We start from the raw sequence: 18,633 nt of genomic DNA, 5'->3' as shown, positions 1-18,633 counted from the left end.
TGACGTCACATATTACATCACTCATGACATGGTCAGTGACATCACTCATGACATCACTGATGACATCTCAAATGACATCACTGATGACATCACTGATGACATCATCCTTGTGATAGAGTGGCAGACCTCCTCTTCCCCTAATATAACCTTTGATACACACAATCAAAAATAGAAATTAAAATTTTAAAAACAATGGACATACCAATACCAGTTACAACAACCTATACAGTAATTCTAAGATCCAAATACACATCCACTCATTCACCAACAGTCCTATACAGTCACTCATACATGTACTCACTCATCATATGTACTCATACACGTATACATCCTGTTACACAATGCCACTCATCCATAGAGGTACTCACACACATAGTTAGTCATGCTAATAAAGAATCAAACATACATTTACTTGCATATACAGTTATACACACACCACCACACTTACTTCTACGGAAACTTACACATACTTAGTCTTTTAAACAATCACTTATAGAAACACATACTTATTCATACAGGAACTCTTTCAATCTCTCACTCTCACATATACTCACATATATACACCAATAGTCACATATACTAGTTTAAAACATATGTAGTTACACATAAAGACACTATTGAGACAGTCATTCACTCACTAACACACCCATACATACACTCATCCACCCATACAGTCCTGCACACATGCTGTCTTCAACACATACAAACAGTGAGTCACTCATTCATGCACCCATGCACTACGTAATACCCCTCACCGAACCAGACACTCACACTCATACTGATACTCAAAAAACCAACTAATAACCTATTTTGACACTCATGTAGCTACACACCAACCCATGCAGCCACTTATACACAAAGTGAGAGACTGATACAGATATTTAAATATTTAAACATTACTCACTAAGCCATGTATTCACTAAGATACACTTAATCAGTCAGTAATACAATCAATTTTTCAAAAACAATTCATCCATTTAGACAGTTATATACCCATTTATTCTTCCATCGACCTTGAGATATACATATATTTAACATATTTAATTTTCAGAAAAACACACATTCACTGGATGATGTCATCAGTGATGTCATCAGTGATGTCATTTGAGATGTCATCAGTGATGTCATGAGTGATGTCACTGACCATGTCATGAGTGATGTAATATGTGACGTCATCAGCAGTGCATTGCGGGCGCGCGAGTTATAGTTAGCTGAACTAACTATAACGGGGCAATTTCAATGGTTTTTTACGAGTAAAATGTCCAGTTAACTATAACATGTGTGAAACCTATGGTTTTTTTCACTGAATTTCTAAGGTTTTTTAAATGCTAATTCCTAACTATAACGTGTGTGAAACCTATGGTTTTTTCACTGAATATATATATATATATATATATATATATATATATATATATATATATTCGTTCGCACCTTTTGTTAATCCAAAAGAATACCAGGACACGCAGGAGTGTACTCAGCAAGTTTTAATGGGCAAGGTCACGCCACACCAACGCGTTTCGCTATTACAGCTTTATCACGGTGTAATCAACCGAGTTTTACTTCCTGTATTTCAATCCTATACAGTTCATAAACATAAAAGAAGGACTTCCAAAGTTAAACCAACAAAATTGAGTGTAAACAACAGCGCCATTTTAGCATGTTGAATCGGCGGTATTGCCACATAATTAAACACTCATGTGGATGGCTTTGACATAATACCCACAACACTGAATGGCTTGTGAATTCAAGTCATTGAAAAAACATTGAAAAAACATTGAAAAAACACAATTTCGCCCCAGTGGGCATTGAATCTCCAAAAATTATTATAACATGGTCTCCATGATTGAATCATTCAAAACACAATTCCGCCCCAGTGGGCTTTGAATTTTCTGAAATTATTGTAGCATGGTCTCCATGATTAAATCATTCAGAGGTAACATCAATTCAAGTTAATTTCAGACAATATTCCAAAGAATCTCGCCCCAGTGGGCTGAAAGTGTGGGTATAATAACGAACTGTATAAAAAAATTATATAAAAAAATAACCCTTCTAAGGAAGAAACACCGGTTTGCAGATCATCTGGACATACAATGTTGTAGTTTAACAACTTGCTAGAATTTCAATAGAATGCTTCGTAAGAATCTTTATACAATCAATCAAATTCATTTTAGTAGAAACCTCATGATATTTAAATTACAAGATGTACAGCCATTTCTTCGCTAGAATTGAGTCCTTCCGGCATCACAGTGTCAAAATCAATAATGTACCTCGATTCCAAACATCTGAGTTGGCGCTCTCTGTCACCACCTCTCTCTTGTCGTCTGATTGCATCTAAAACAACATAAGATAGCAATTTTTCATTCTGTTTGTGTACACTATAAAAGTGACGAGCTACAGGGTATTGGACATCATGTTTTTTGATGGCACGTAAGTGCTCCAGAACTCTTTTCTTCGCTTGATGCACTGTGCTTCCTATATAAAATTTGCCACATGGGCAAATTAAACAATAGACACAATAATCTGTTTTACAATTAAAATTGCCCTTTATTACAAACTCCCTTTTCATTTTGGGCAAATTCAGAATCTTACAATCTGTACTATGGGCACAGGCCTTGCACCGTTTGCAAGTCACAAAACCTGAAGCACATTTGGGATGATTTAAGTCTCCGGTGGTTATAGCATTTTTGCTTAAATCATCTTTCAAGGATCTGCTTCTTCTAAAAGTGATCTGCGGATTTTCATTTAAATATCCGCTTAGAACACGATCATTTTTGAGAATGTGCCAGTTTTTTTCAAACAGTTTTCTTATTTTGAATGCACTTTTCGAAAAGGTCGTAATAAATCTGACTGATTCTTCAGTTTCAGATGATTTTACTTTCTGGCACAGCAGATCTGATCTCTTCAATGTGTCAGCTTTTGACACGGCTTGCTTGATGATTTTTTGACTATACCCCCGTTGTTTAAATCTGTCACACATGATTCTTTTTTCATTTTCATACTCATCAGATGTACTACAGTTCCGCTTGGCTCTGATCAATTCCCCATAGGGAATACTATGGATCAAGCTGGACGGGTGGGCACTTTGGGCATTTAAAAGACTATTGCCAGCGGTTTGTTTTCTGTGCAATTTTGTAATTAACTTGTTGTTCGAAATGGAAATTTCCACATCCAAAAACACAATATTGTCAGGGCTGATCTGGGAAGTGAATTGAAGATTTTTGTCATTGGTGTTAAGAAGATTAATAAATGATTTAACTGACTTTTCATCTCCTTTCCAGATTAGGAATATATCATCTATAAACCTTGCCCAGGTGACAATACTGTCACCCTGGGCTTCCTGACAATGGAACACCTGCTCCTCCCACCAGCCCATGTAGAGATTCGCATAGCTGGGGGCGAAGCAGGTGCCCATTGCTGTCCCTTGTGTTTGTTTGTATATGTTTTGATTGAACAAGAAGTAATTATTTGTCAGGCAGTATTGGATCATCTGTAGCAACATTTCAGTGTGTGCCAATAAAGAAATAGGTCTTGCTCTTAAAAAATGCTGTATGGCCTGGATCCCCAGGTCATGTGGTATGCTGGTATAGAGGCTGGTTACATCCAATGTAACCAGCAAAAAATCATTCTCCCATGATACATCATCAATCAAGGTTAAAAAATGGGTAGTATCTTTGAGATATGCAGGTAAAGCACTTACAAATGGACGTAGGTAATGATCAATAAATTTAGATGTTACCTCAAGTTGGGAGCCCATAGACGACACAATGGGTCTTCCGGGGGGCTTTTGGCTATGTTTGTGTAGTTTCGGGAGCAGATACAAAATTGGCAATCTAGGGTGTCTACAATAGAGGCTGCGAAATTCATCCCACTCTAATAAACCTTGATCTTGCCAGTTGACTAGTAATTCATTATACTGTGTGTATGAAGCTAACACATCCGATTGGTTACTAGGTATATAGCAGGTCGTATCGCTAAGTTGTCTCATACCTTCTTTCAAATAGTCAGTTCTGCTCCAAACCACAACATTTCCCCCTTTGTCGGAACATCTGATTACAATAGAATCATCTTCACGTAAACTTTCAATAGCTTTAAAATGCTGCTGGTCTAAATTGCATCTAGCATTACCATTGGATTTAAATCTCATTTTCCGAAGTTCTTTGGTAATACTATTTTCAAACACTTCAATCGCTTCACAATGTACATTTGGTGTGAATGTTGATTTTGACTTAAAGCCACTTGACTCACTTACATCAACTCTTAACCCCCATTCATTCAAATCACTTGTGGGATCCTCTTGGTACATTGTGTTCTCATTCAGTTGTGCCATAGTGTGTAAAGTGTCAATATCAGAAATACATAAACGCTCAGGGCCCACAATGGAGGCATCTTGTTCTCTTTGTTTTAAAGCAGTCCGGGTGTGAAACCATTTTTTTAGTTTGAGTTTCCTCAAGAAGCAGAAAATGTCAATGCGAGTCTGTACATAATCTAAGCGTCTAGTAGGACAAAATGACAATCCCAAAGAAAGTACATAATTTTCAGATGTTGTTAACTTACGCTCAGACAGGTTGACCACGTTCATTTGGTTCCCCTCTTGGCGCGTGTTGAAAATGCTGCTGTTCTGGTTAGCTCGCCTTTTTCTTCTTCTTGACCTTGCCTCCTGGTTCCTGCGGTTCCTCCGCGTCCTCTGCTCCTTCCTCGTGCGCCGCGTCCTCGGCCACGACGAAAATCCTGATCTTTTTGCGTGGGATTCATCTTGGCTCTCGTCATCATTTGAAATTGTTTCAAAAAGTTATTATTCTTGCCCACCTCTGTATCAGGTAAGTTTCGTGCTAGTGTTTCCACAGAGATCTCAGAGCCCGTACTGTCCGAAATATCACTTTCTTCAGTTAGTTCTTCTCTTGTCGTTACTGGAGCGACCTCTACTGTTTTCATTGTTATTGCCTCATTGAACAAGTGATCGTATTTCTTGTGAAACGTCAAGGTTCTACCCGACTGGTAGTCTTTGAAATCTCTGATGAATTTCCTTTGTTTTTTGCTGGTGATTTCATCTTCAAGTTTGGTGAGTTTAATTTGCATTTTCACCATGAACTCATCAAATGTTTCTTTTGTGATTAATTTCATTAGTTCTTCACTAATTTTGTCTATGTCCTTAAAGATTTCAGCACGGTCCTTCAGGGCATATTTTATAAGGATCCGCATCATGACCGTCGAGCATTCTTTCGAATTCCCGGCCCATTCTTCTAACATTTCCGGGTCTGGATTTTCGTGTGTTGGTACTGTGTAGATGCGCAATCCTCTTGGGACTCTGCCGACATCGATGTATTTCTGAAGCGATTCGGCTTCCCACCATTTTGAAAGTTCACGTCTATGAAGTTTTTCCAATTTGTCATACAGTGTTTGAATCTGCATTTCCTGATTGATGTAAATATGTTCCTGGCTTTGTAAGCCTGCATTCGATTGCCCTTCCGTCATCTGTGTAAAAAACAATTTATTTGAGGTTTCTTTACGTTTTGCTTCTATTGAAGAAGCCATTGTCACAACGACGCTTGCTTGACCCAAAAACGTCTTGGTTCCGACACTCCTGTGCTAGCTGACCAGCTTGTCAGCTTGTCGTTTGCTATGCTCCGCTCCGTTTCTCCCCTTGAATGCGATCAGATTAATGAACAAACACTGCTTCCACTGGAGTGAATACACCTCCGCGACTCCTCCCAGTGGTCGCGTTGTGTTCGTTAACAGATTGCTGATCTTTAGGTAAAATTAGTTCACAATTACCGTTCACGCGGTTTTGCCGCGATGTTTGCAATGTTCTTTGTATTCGTTCAGCGTAGCCTGGTCTGATGTCAGACGGCCATCTCGGGGAAGGAATGGGTAGCTCCGGTCTTGTAAAATAATCCACAACCAAAGATTACGGAAGTCCGGTGCTTCTGAAAAAACATTGAAAAAACATTGAAAAAACACAATTTCGCCCCAGTGGGCATTGAATCTCCAAAAATTATTATAACATGGTCTCCATGATTGAATCATTCAAAACACAATTCCGCCCCAGTGGGCTTTGAATTTTCTGAAATTATTGTAGCATGGTCTCCATGATTAAATCATTCAGAGGTAACATCAATTCAAGTTAATTTCAGACAATATGTTTTGAATGATTCAATCATGGAGACCATGTTATAATAATTTTTGGAGATTCAATGCCCACTGGGGCGAAATTGTGTTTTTTCAATGTTTTTTCAATGTTTTTTCAATGACTTGAATTCACAAGCCATTCAGTGTTGTGGGTATTATGTCAAAGCCATCCACATGAGTGTTTAATTATGTGGCAATACCGCCGATTCAACATGCTAAAATGGCGCTGTTGTTTACACTCAATTTTGTTGGTTTAACTTTGGAAGTCCTTCTTTTATGTTTATGAACTGTATAGGATTGAAATACAGGAAGTAAAACTCGGTTGATTACACCGTGATAAAGCTGTAATAGCGAAACGCGTTGGTGTGGCGTGACCTTGCCCATTAAAACTTGCTGAGTACACTCCTGCGTGTCCTGGTATTCTTTTGGATTAACAAAAGGTGCGAACGAATTTACTGGTTTACGGAGCCCATCCAGGACCGCCGCGACAGAAGCACCGGACTTCCGTAATCTTTGGTTGTGGATTATTTTACAAAACCGGAGCTACCCATTCCTTCCCCGAGATGGCCGTCTGACATCAGACCAGGCTACGCTGAACGAATACAAAGAACATTGCAAACATCGCGGCAAAACCGCGTGAACGGTAATTGTGAACTAATTTTACCTAAAGATCAGCAATCTGTTAACGAACACAACGCGACCACTGGGAGGAGTCGCGGAGGTGTATTCACTCCAGTGGAAGCAGTGTTTGTTCATTAATCTGATCGCATTCAAGGGGAGAAACGGAGCGGAGCATAGCAAACGACAAGCTGACAAGCTGGTCAGCTAGCACAGGAGTGTCGGAACCAAGACGTTTTTGGGTCAAGCAAGCGTCGTTGTGACAATGGCTTCTTCAATAGAAGCAAAACGTAAAGAAACCTCAAATAAATTGTTTTTTACACAGATGACGGAAGGGCAATCGAATGCAGGCTTACAAAGCCAGGAACATATTTACATCAATCAGGAAATGCAGATTCAAACACTGTATGACAAATTGGAAAAACTTCATAGACGTGAACTTTCAAAATGGTGGGAAGCCGAATCGCTTCAGAAATACATCGATGTCGGCAGAGTCCCAAGAGGATTGCGCATCTACACAGTACCAACACACGAAAATCCAGACCCGGAAATGTTAGAAGAATGGGCCGGGAATTCGAAAGAATGCTCGACGGTCATGATGCGGATCCTTATAAAATATGCCCTGAAGGACCGTGCTGAAATCTTTAAGGACATAGACAAAATTAGTGAAGAACTAATGAAATTAATCACAAAAGAAACATTTGATGAGTTCATGGTGAAAATGCAAATTAAACTCACCAAACTTGAAGATGAAATCACCAGCAAAAAACAAAGGAAATTCATCAGAGATTTCAAAGACTACCAGTCGGGTAGAACCTTGACGTTTCACAAGAAATACGATCACTTGTTCAATGAGGCAATAACAATGAAAACAGTAGAGGTCGCTCCAGTAACGACAAGAGAAGAACTAACTGAAGAAAGTGATATTTCGGACAGTACGGGCTCTGAGATCTCTGTGGAAACACTAGCACGAAACTTACCTGATACAGAGGTGGGCAAGAATAATAACTTTTTGAAACAATTTCAAATGATGACGAGAGCCAAGATGAATCCCACGCAAAAAGATCAGGATTTTCGTCGTGGCCGAGGACGCGGCGCACGAGGAAGGAGCAGAGGACGCGGAGGAACCGCAGGAACCAGGAGGCAAGGTCAAGAAGAAGAAAAAGGCGAGCTAACCAGAACAGCAGCATTTTCAACACGCGCCAAGAGGGGAACCAAATGAACGTGGTCAACCTGTCTGAGCGTAAGTTAACAACATCTGAAAATTATGTACTTTCTTTGGGATTGTCATTTTGTCCTACTAGACGCTTAGATTATGTACAGACTCGCATTGACATTTTCTGCTTCTTGAGGAAACTCAAACTAAAAAAATGGTTTCACACCCGGACTGCTTTAAAACAAAGAGAACAAGATGCCTCCATTGTGGGCCCTGAGCGTTTATGTATTTCTGATATTGACACTTTACACACTATGGCACAACTGAATGAGAACACAATGTACCAAGAGGATCCCACAAGTGATTTGAATGAATGGGGGTTAAGAGTTGATGTAAGTGAGTCAAGTGGCTTTAAGTCAAAATCAACATTCACACCAAATGTACATTGTGAAGCGATTGAAGTGTTTGAAAATAGTATTACCAAAGAACTTCGGAAAATGAGATTTAAATCCAATGGTAATGCTAGATGCAATTTAGACCAGCAGCATTTTAAAGCTATTGAAAGTTTACGTGAAGATGATTCTATTGTAATCAGATGTTCCGACAAAGGGGGAAATGTTGTGGTTTGGAGCAGAACTGACTATTTGAAAGAAGGTATGAGACAACTTAGCGATACGACCTGCTATATACCTAGTAACCAATCGGATGTGTTAGCTTCATACACACAGTATAATGAATTACTAGTCAACTGGCAAGATCAAGGTTTATTAGAGTGGGATGAATTTCGCAGCCTCTATTGTAGACACCCTAGATTGCCAATTTTGTATCTGCTCCCGAAACTACACAAACATAGCCAAAAGCCCCCCGGAAGACCCATTGTGTCGTCTATGGGCTCCCAACTTGAGGTAACATCTAAATTTATTGATCATTACCTACGTCCATTTGTAAGTGCTTTACCTGCATATCTCAAAGATACTACCCATTTTTTAACCTTGATTGATGATGTATCATGGGAGAATGATTTTTTGCTGGTTACATTGGATGTAACCAGCCTCTATACCAGCATACCACATGACCTGGGGATCCAGGCCATACGGCATTTTTTAAGAGCAAGACCTATTTCTTTATTGGCACACACTGAAATGTTGCTACAGATGATCCAATACTGCCTGACAAATAATTACTTCTTGTTCAATCAAAACATATACAAACAAACACAAGGGACAGCAATGGGCACCTGCTTCGCCCCCAGCTATGCGAATCTCTACATGGGCTGGTGGGAGGAGCAGGTGTTCCATTGTCAGGAAGCCCAGGGTGACAGTATTGTCACCTGGGCAAGGTTTATAGATGATATATTCCTAATCTGGAAAGGAGATGAAAAGTCAGTTAAATCATTTATTAATCTTCTTAACACCAATGACAAAAATCTTCAATTCACTTCCCAGATCAGCCCTGACAATATTGTGTTTTTGGATGTGGAAATTTCCATTTCGAACAACAAGTTAATTACAAAATTGCACAGAAAACAAACCGCTGGCAATAGTCTTTTAAATGCCCAAAGTGCCCACCCGTCCAGCTTGATCCATAGTATTCCCTATGGGGAATTGATCAGAGCCAAGCGGAACTGTAGTACATCTGATGAGTATGAAAATGAAAAAAGAATCATGTGTGACAGATTTAAACAACGGGGGTATAGTCAAAAAATCATCAAGCAAGCCGTGTCAAAAGCTGACACATTGAAGAGATCAGATCTGCTGTGCCAGAAAGTAAAATCATCTGAAACTGAAGAATCAGTCAGATTTATTACGACCTTTTCGAAAAGTGCATTCAAAATAAGAAAACTGTTTGAAAAAAACTGGCACATTCTCAAAAATGATCGTGTTCTAAGCGGATATTTAAATGAAAATCCGCAGATCACTTTTAGAAGAAGCAGATCCTTGAAAGATGATTGAAGCAAAAATGCTATAACCACCGGAGACTTAAATCATCCCAAATGTGCTTCAGGTTTTGTGACTTGCAAACGGTGCAAGGCCTGTGCCCATAGTACAGATTGTAAGATTCTGAATTTGCCCAAAATGAAAAGGGAGTTTGTAATAAAGGGCAATTTTAATTGTAAAACAGATTATTGTGTCTATTGTTTAATTTGCCCATGTGGCAAATTTTATATAGGAAGCACAGTGCATCAAGCGAAGAAAAGAGTTCTGGAGCACTTACGTGCCATCAAAAAACATGATGTCCAATACCCTGTAGCTCGTCACTTTTATAGTGTACACAAACAGAATGAAAAATTGCTATCTTATGTTGTTTTAGATGCAATCAGACGACAAGAGAGAGGTGGTGACAGAGAGCGCCAACTCAGATGTTTGGAATCGAGGTACATTATTGATTTTGACACTGTGATGCCGGAAGGACTCAATTCTAGCGAAGAAATGGCTGTACATCTTGTAATTTAAATATCATGAGGTTTCTACTAAAATGAATTTGATTGATTGTATAAAGATTCTTACGAAGCATTCTATTGAAATTCTAGCAAGTTGTTAAACTACAACATTGTATGTCCAGATGATCTGCAAACCGGTGTTTCTTCCTTAGAAGGGTTATTTTTTTATATAATTTTTTTATACAGTTCGTTATTATACCCACACTTTCAGCCCACTGGGGCGAGATTCTTTGGAATATTGTCTGAAATTAACTTGAATTGATGTTACCTCTGAATGATTTAATCATGGAGACCATGCTACAATAATTTCAGAAAATTCAAAGCCCACTGGGGCGGAATTGTGTTTTGAATGATTCAATCATGGAGACCATGTTATAATAATTTTTGGAGATTCAATGCCCACTGGGGCGAAATTGTGTTTTTTCAATGTTTTTTCAATGACTTGAATTCACAAGCCATTCAGTGTTGTGGGTATTATGTCAAAGCCATCCACATGAGTGTTTAATTATGTGGCAATACCGCCGATTCAACATGCTAAAATGGCGCTGTTGTTTACACTCAATTTTGTTGGTTTAACTTTGGAAGTCCTTCTTTTATGTTTATGAACTGTATAGGATTGAAATACAGGAAGTAAAACTCGGTTGATTACACCGTGATAAAGCTGTAATAGCGAAACGCGTTGGTGTGGCGTGACCTTGCCCATTAAAACTTGCTGAGTACACTCCTGCGTGTCCTGGTATTCTTTTGGATTAACAAAAGGTGCGAACGAATTTACTGGTTTACGGAGCCCATCCAGGACCGCCGCGACAGAAGCACCGGACTTCCGTAATCTTTGGTTGTGGATATATATATATATATATATATATATATATATATATATATATATATATTCCAATTGTACTTGCCATGCAAATGAAGACACCCACACAACGCTGGATTGATCCTTGTTTATTCGGGAGGCAGCAGCGGACTCAGGGAGAATCCCCTAGCGTAGTAAAGTGCCTCTTGCCTACGCGTTTCGAGAGCTTGTCCCTTCTTCATGGCATGGCGTTAATGGGGAATAAGAGAAGCAGCACCCACTACGGACTTGTGAAATTGCCCAGGACTACACGAACCAGGGTGCTTTGCAAAAACACGCCCACTAAGGCGGGACCAAGATACACTTTATCACCTGTGAAAAACATTGTGCACGCTTTCGTCTTCCCCATTAACGCCATGCCATGAAGAAGGGACAAGCTCTCGAAACGCGTAGGCAAGAGGCGCTTTACTACGCTAGGGGATTCTCCCTGAGTCCGCTGCTGCCTCCCGAATAAACAAGGATCAATCCAGCGTTGTGTGGGTGTCTTCATTTGCATGGCAAGTACAATTGGAATATTTGGTGGCCAGCCAGGGTCACGAAGACAACCCCACTGCTCGTGCAGGTCCGTGTGTCTCAAGTTGGGGCACATTATGCGGAACAACGTGCCTGTTCGATGGGGCGTCACTGAAGGAGCGGAAGCAGAAGGGGATCGCCAGCGACCCACTGGGTAAGAATCACAGAGGGAATAAGAGAAGCAGCACCCACTACGGACTTGTGAAATTGTCCAGGACTACACGAACCAGGGTGCTTTGCAAAAACACGCCCACTAAGGCGGGACCAAGATACACTTTATCACCTGTGAAAAACATTGTGCACGCTTTCGTCTTCCCCATTAACGCCATGCCATGAAGAAGGGACAAGCTCTCGAAACGTGTAGGCAAGAGGCGCTTTACTACGCTAGGGGATTCTCCCTGAGTCCGCTGCTGCCTCCCGAATAAACAAGGATCAATCCAGCGTTGTGTGGGTGTCTTCATTTGCATGGCAAGTACAATTGGAATATTTGGTGGCCAGCCAGGGTCACAAAGACAACCCCACTGCTCGTGCAGGTCCGTGTGTCTCAAGTTGGGGCACATTATGCGGAACAACATGCCTGTTCGATGGGGCGTCACTGAAGGAGCGGAAGCAGAAGGGGATCGCCAGCGACCCACTGGGTAAGAATCACAGAGGGAATAAGAGAAGCAGCACCCACTACGGACTTGTGAAATTGCCCAGGACTACACGAACCAGGGTGCTTTGCAAAAACACGCCCACTAAGGCGGGACCAAGATACACTTTATCACCTGTGAAAAACATTGTGCACGCTTTCGTCTTCCCCATTAACGCCATGCCATGAAGAAGGGACAAGCTCTCGAAACGCGTAGGCAAGAGGCGCTTTACTACGCTAGGGGATTCTCCCTGAGTCCGCTGCTGCCTCCCGAATAAACAAGGATCAATCCAGCGTTGTGTGGGTGTCTTCATTTGCATGGCAAGTACAATTGGAATATATATATATATATATATATTCACTGAAAAAACCATAGGTTTCACACATGTTATAGTTAGCGGAAATTTTACTGATAAAAAACCAATGAAATTCCCCCGTTATAGTTAGTGCAGGCAACTATAACTCACGCGACCGCAATCCTCTGCTGATGCTAATACTGTATTTAGACACTTATTTGCCCATGTCTTCTTCCATACATTTTTAGCTATACATATATTACAGATATTTTTTTTTCATAAAGACACATATGTCATCAGCAGAAGATTGTGGTCGCGTGAGTTATAGTTGCCTGCACTAACTATAACGGGGGAATTTCATTGGTTTTTTATCAGTAAAATTTCCGCTAACTATAACATGTGTGAAACCTATGGTTTTTTCAGTGAATTTGCAAGGTTTTTTAAATGCTAATTCCTAACTATAACGTGTGTGAAACCTATGGTTTTTTCAGTGAATTTGTACGGTTTTTTAAATGCTAAGTTACTTTACGCCATTCGTGGCGTGCGCGCCCACTTAACGCAGTTCGTTCCGTGCGCGCACCGTGCGCGCACAGTGAGCACGCGGTGCGCTTCGCGCACCGCGCGCCCACTTTACGCAGTTAGTGCCGTGCACGCACGGTGGGCACGCGGTGCGCTACGCGCACCGCGTGCCCACGTTACGCTAGATGGGCCATGTACGCACGATGCGCTTCGCGCACCGTGCGCACATGGAGGACATATGATGCACTTCGTTTTGAAAGGTAATATTTTAATTTTTCGTATATGTTATAAGCCATGCACAAATGGTGCCCTTCGGGCACCAATTGCACACGGGGTGGGGAGAGTGTGGATATTTTTTTTTTTTTTATAATTTTTTACCGTACGCGTACGGTAAGCGTAATCGGCGAAATTAGCGAAAAAATAAAAATTCAGTTTTTGCCCTTGGGGGATCTTTGGGGACTCCCTCAACATTGCTATGTGTGTGGGAGCTGTCTAAACAGCCCCTTTACATGTTTTTGTGCTTTAAATTTTAAACATCACTCTCAGTGCGAGAGAGAAAATGGCGGCCGCCGCTTCCTGGTTTCGGCCGATTCGAATGTTTACTAAGATCTAAGAGCCAATCAGAATCGCGCTCGCGCACGCCACCGTACGCGTACGGTAAGCGTACCGTAAGCGCACCGTAAGCTGGCTCAGATATATATATTGATTTAAAGGCTATTTTCTCAGAATCTACTGAACAGATTTACACCAAACCTACAAAAGGCACTTCCTTGACCTGAGGACTACCTCTCTGCCAAATTTCTAGTAATTCTGTTCAGCCGTTCGGGCTGTAGCCCTGTCTAAAGGTCCTATGGAAAAATGCATGGGAAAAACGCGTTTTGGGACCCCCCTTTTATCTCAGCCCCCGCTTGACGAATCCCCCCGAGACTTTCAGGGAAGGAGCGGAGCGTAGCGCCCCACCTATTTTGAAAAATTCGCGAGGATTCGTCGACCGGCGCCAAAGTTATTCAAAATAGAATGTTGCGGATTTCCTATGGAAACGTGGTCCTAACTATAACTACCTACTGGCGACCGCCAGTAGGTAATATATATATATATATATATTAGAACTCCCACAACCTCCAAGCGGCGAAGAAGGAGAGATGACCCATGGAAATCTTCAGGCAAGATGTTTTATTCGACCATTTCTCTCAGTACAAAAATGACGCGTTTCGGGCTCGAGAGCCCTTGTTCACATGCGGAATAAGGTCACACTGAATGTTTTTAAAGCGCTGCAAGGTGTACACCCACTTCCTGATCACATGATGATAGACCAAGAAAACAGACTTCGTGAGTATTATGAATAACGTCTATATCGTATTACGTTAAGGTTTATAAAAACCGGAAAAATATAATAATAGGTTTTTCATTATATTGCATAGTATAGAAATATATTATTTTCTGTATAGGAGAAGCTAAAAAGCCAAACTCATTGTATGAATACATTGGTATAACAGGATAAATCCTCAATCATGAACCAAACAACAAGAAAGGTAAAACAATGTACTACCAATGTAGTTAAAGCCGCAGGTGCACGTCAGGACATACACAGCATAATCAGTCCTGCAAGTGAAACTCCCTGTAATAGCTACTTCCTTTGTGCTAAAAGGGGTGAGATAATGAGTTTTGTTTATGCCAAATTTGCAGGCCCTGCAAGAGGAGCATTTACGAAAATATATATATATATATATTATAAATGGAGGTCTGACCTGTGTTATTAGTTTAAATGCAAAGTCGAGTTAGCAGTTTAAAACTGCTCTACCAGGTTGCAGTGGCAGTTTGGGAGACAAATATTACTTTGTCATGCTCTTGGAAGCACAAAAAGTGCTGTAGTCCTTAATGGACACTTAAACATACAAGCCCTGCGTATCCCTGGTGTCATATAATAGGGACTTATAAGTAAGTCAACTTATGCCTATTGGGTATAAGCCAATTAAATATACGCTGTTAAGGGTCAGAGCACTGGCACTAAGGACTAGTTAGCAGGCCTTAATGCACCGTCACCTAACAGTCAAAACGTGGGGTAAAAAGTGGGGGGAACCTGCAAAAAGTCCTTTCCCCACGGGAGTGATTCAGGTTCTTAGTCCATTTTTCCTTTTGCAGAGCAAAAACGTTTTTCAAAAGTGATGGCTCTCATAGCAGGAACTGGTGATGCCTGTTCCAACTGAAGCACCTAAATCAAGTATGAAGTATGAACACTCTGCACCTGTCTGGCGCCAACCTTCTGGAGCACCACGTAAGAGAGACACAACCAGTCAGGCCCTGCCTAGAAACTGTCCACTCCTTAACAGTAGAATCTGATGACTCGCTTCCCTTTAGCACTATCAACCCAAAAGGCATAGCTCAAGAAGAGATAACCATCTAATCCTTGGCAACAAGTCACAATAGAATAACTAAAGAAGCAGCTTTGTCGCCATCTTCCTATACTGTCTGGGGTTACACCATCTCGCTCAAGAATGTAAAAAATACACTTCCACAGTCTCCGAAAGCTATTCCTCAACCTCCATTCTGTACTGTGTTGTAACAGGGGTAAGAGTGTCTACAATCACAAACAATATGGAGTCCTGCTATCAGACACCAATCATACAGCATACGCAACTTAGACACAGGGATGTCAGCATATTACATTCAAGTGGAACTTTGCACATGTGAGACCTTTAGGCACCACACGTATTCCTGAACAGAAAAAAGGTCTTGTTAGTAAGAGAAATTGGAAACATGGTGTGTTGCCTTAATCGCTCAATGAATATGACCCAGGACATGGAAAGCAGTCCTATGTTGACTAAAGGTCATGCTTGGTGCACCACTCCAGACCACGGAGTTATGCTTTGGGTCTCAGAACCATGATGAAAAGCATAGGCCTCGGGGCACTCGCAAGATTGTCATGTGTGTAGGACAGAAAAAGATCAGGATACAGATAACTCTACAGCTGGAACTACTCAGGACAGGGGTGCCAACCTGTAATACAGAGCAGGAGACATTTCTGTCCAAAAGGTGCTTTACGTATTGCGGTAAAATGGAAGCCAGCATGGAAATTGTGCATTACATACAGGGCACAGTGGATATTAGTGTTACAATGATGCTGTATTGTGATAATGTGGATGATGACATGCCATAGATGCTTTACTCTTGAATAACATTGGTGGCTTTAATCTGTAAACTGGCATGACAACTAGGCCAGGAAGAAATTTAAATTAGAACAGTTTAATTTGTATAATTTTGGTAATTTCACAATGCGCTTAATACTGAAATTCCCCAAATTACACCTGTTTTACACCATATTGCATAACTATGCACTATTCACATAACATTTTACAGCAAGCATGCAGGAGTAACACAAACAGCCAGTACATGAGTGGCTGTTGATGCGAGGACACATTTCATGCTAAAAAATGGCGCTAAATAACCGATTTGGATTTCACATAATTATGAGTACTTTTGATGAAGTTTTACATAAATTAGCTAAATCGAATTCTGCAAATTTAGCACACCTCTAATGACAAGGCACTGTTTGCACTTCAAGTATGCCGAAGAAATATTGTGCGTAATGGATACTGGTGTGAAAACATATTCAAATTGAGTTGTATTATGCTTATATAGTCATAAAGCGAAATGCTACTAATCATATACGTATATATATATATATATATATATATATAATTACTGAAAAAAGCAAAGGTTATAGGGACTTTATAGTTAGTTGAAAATGTCAATGAAAGCATGACTTTTTTTATTCCAATAAAGCCACTCAAATTCAGCCGTTATTCTTTTAAACATTTTCATCACGCACAATGCAGCCAAAGATTCAAACACAAGCGAGCCTTGAACTGTAGCTGAAGAACAAACAGATCCAGCTGAAACATCTTTACATTTAGTGGTCAGCTCTGCTGGGGTCATGGATTCAATAACCCAGGAGACTTACTGTGTTTTTTTATGTTGCTTGGGGGCTGCTGTGCTATCTGCAACCCTCCACAACATTAAACAAGCATTGGCATAGCCAATAGGTCTCGCCTTTGGGACCTTGTAAGTGTTTAGCCATGCAACAGGTGTTGTTGCACCAAAGAAATTGTGCTGCATAAATAAATACTTATAAGGTCCCAAAAGCGAGACCTAATGGCTATGCCAATGCTTGTTCTTTGTAAAGAAATAGATGCTTGTTTCTATTTCTTTACCTTTGGTATAATCACGGCACCGGCGCTTTATTTTTACCATTAAAAGTAAAGCGCCGGTGCCGCGGTTATACCAAAGGTAAAGAAATAGAAACAAGCATCTATTTCTTTACTTTTGCTATAATAGCGGCACCGGCGCTTTATTCTTAACACTAAAAGTAAAGCGCCAGTGCCCGATTATAGCAAAAGTAAAGAAATAGAAAAAAGCATCTATTTCTTTACTTTTGCTATAATCGCGGCACCGGCGCTTTATTCTTAACACTAAAAGTAAAGCGCCAGTGCCCGATTATAGCAAAAGTAAAGAAATAGAAACACGCATCTATTTCTTTACAAAGACGAGTGGCAGAAGAATGGGCTGGAAAAAGGGGAATAACAGGAAGAGGCAAAGAATGAAGATGGAGATACTGGACTGTGAAACGAGGCAGGTGAGGACTGTTCTTCGCATATCTTGATGTAGCGCCTTCATGAAGTACAGTACCCGTGACAGAGACATATGGTGGCTGCGCGCGTTCACGCGCACATGCACCCAGGCTTTAGGCCAGCGGCTGCAGCACTTTGAAAATCCCCTTACAAAAATTCGAGCAACAATAAATACGTATAAGGTCCCAAAAGCGAGACCTAATGGCTATGCCCATGCTTGTTCTTTGTAAAGAAACAGATGCTTGTTTCTATTTCTTTACCTTTGGTATAATCGCGGCACCAGCGCTTTATTTTTAACATTAAAAGTAAAGCGCCGGTGCCGCGGCCGCGGTTATACCAAAGGTAAAGAAATAGAAACAAGCATCTATTTCTTTACTTTTGCTATAATTGCGGCACCGGCGCTTTATTCTTAACACTAAAAGTAAAGCGCCAGTGCCCGATTATAGCAAAAGTAAAGAAATAGAAACAAGCATCTATTTCTTTACAAAGACGAGTGGCAGAAGAATGGGCTGGAAAAAGGGGAATAACAGGAAGAGGCAAAGAATGAAGGTGGAGATACTGGACTGTGAAACGAGGCAGGTGAGGACTTTTCTTCGCATATCTTGATGTAGTGCCTTCATGAAGTACAGTACCCGTGACAGAGACATATGGCGGCTGCGCGCGTTCATGCGCACATGCACGCAGGCTTTAGGCCAGCGGCTGCAGCACTTTGAAAATCCCCTTACAAAAATTCGAGCAACAGCTCATGCGCTGTTCTAGGCTCGACCTAAAAACATGTTTGGTGGTGCCCCGCCCCTTCTAGGGGCACCACCAGGATCAAAAAATATAATTAGTAAGCCCTCTCAGG

This window comes from Triturus cristatus, chromosome 5_2 (assembly GCF_964204655.1).
Source record: "Triturus cristatus chromosome 5_2, aTriCri1.1, whole genome shotgun sequence".
NCBI classification, from domain to species: Eukaryota; Metazoa; Chordata; class Amphibia; order Caudata; family Salamandridae; genus Triturus; species Triturus cristatus.
The sequence above is the reverse complement of the archived record's forward strand: the minus strand, read 5'-3'. Positions refer to the sequence as shown.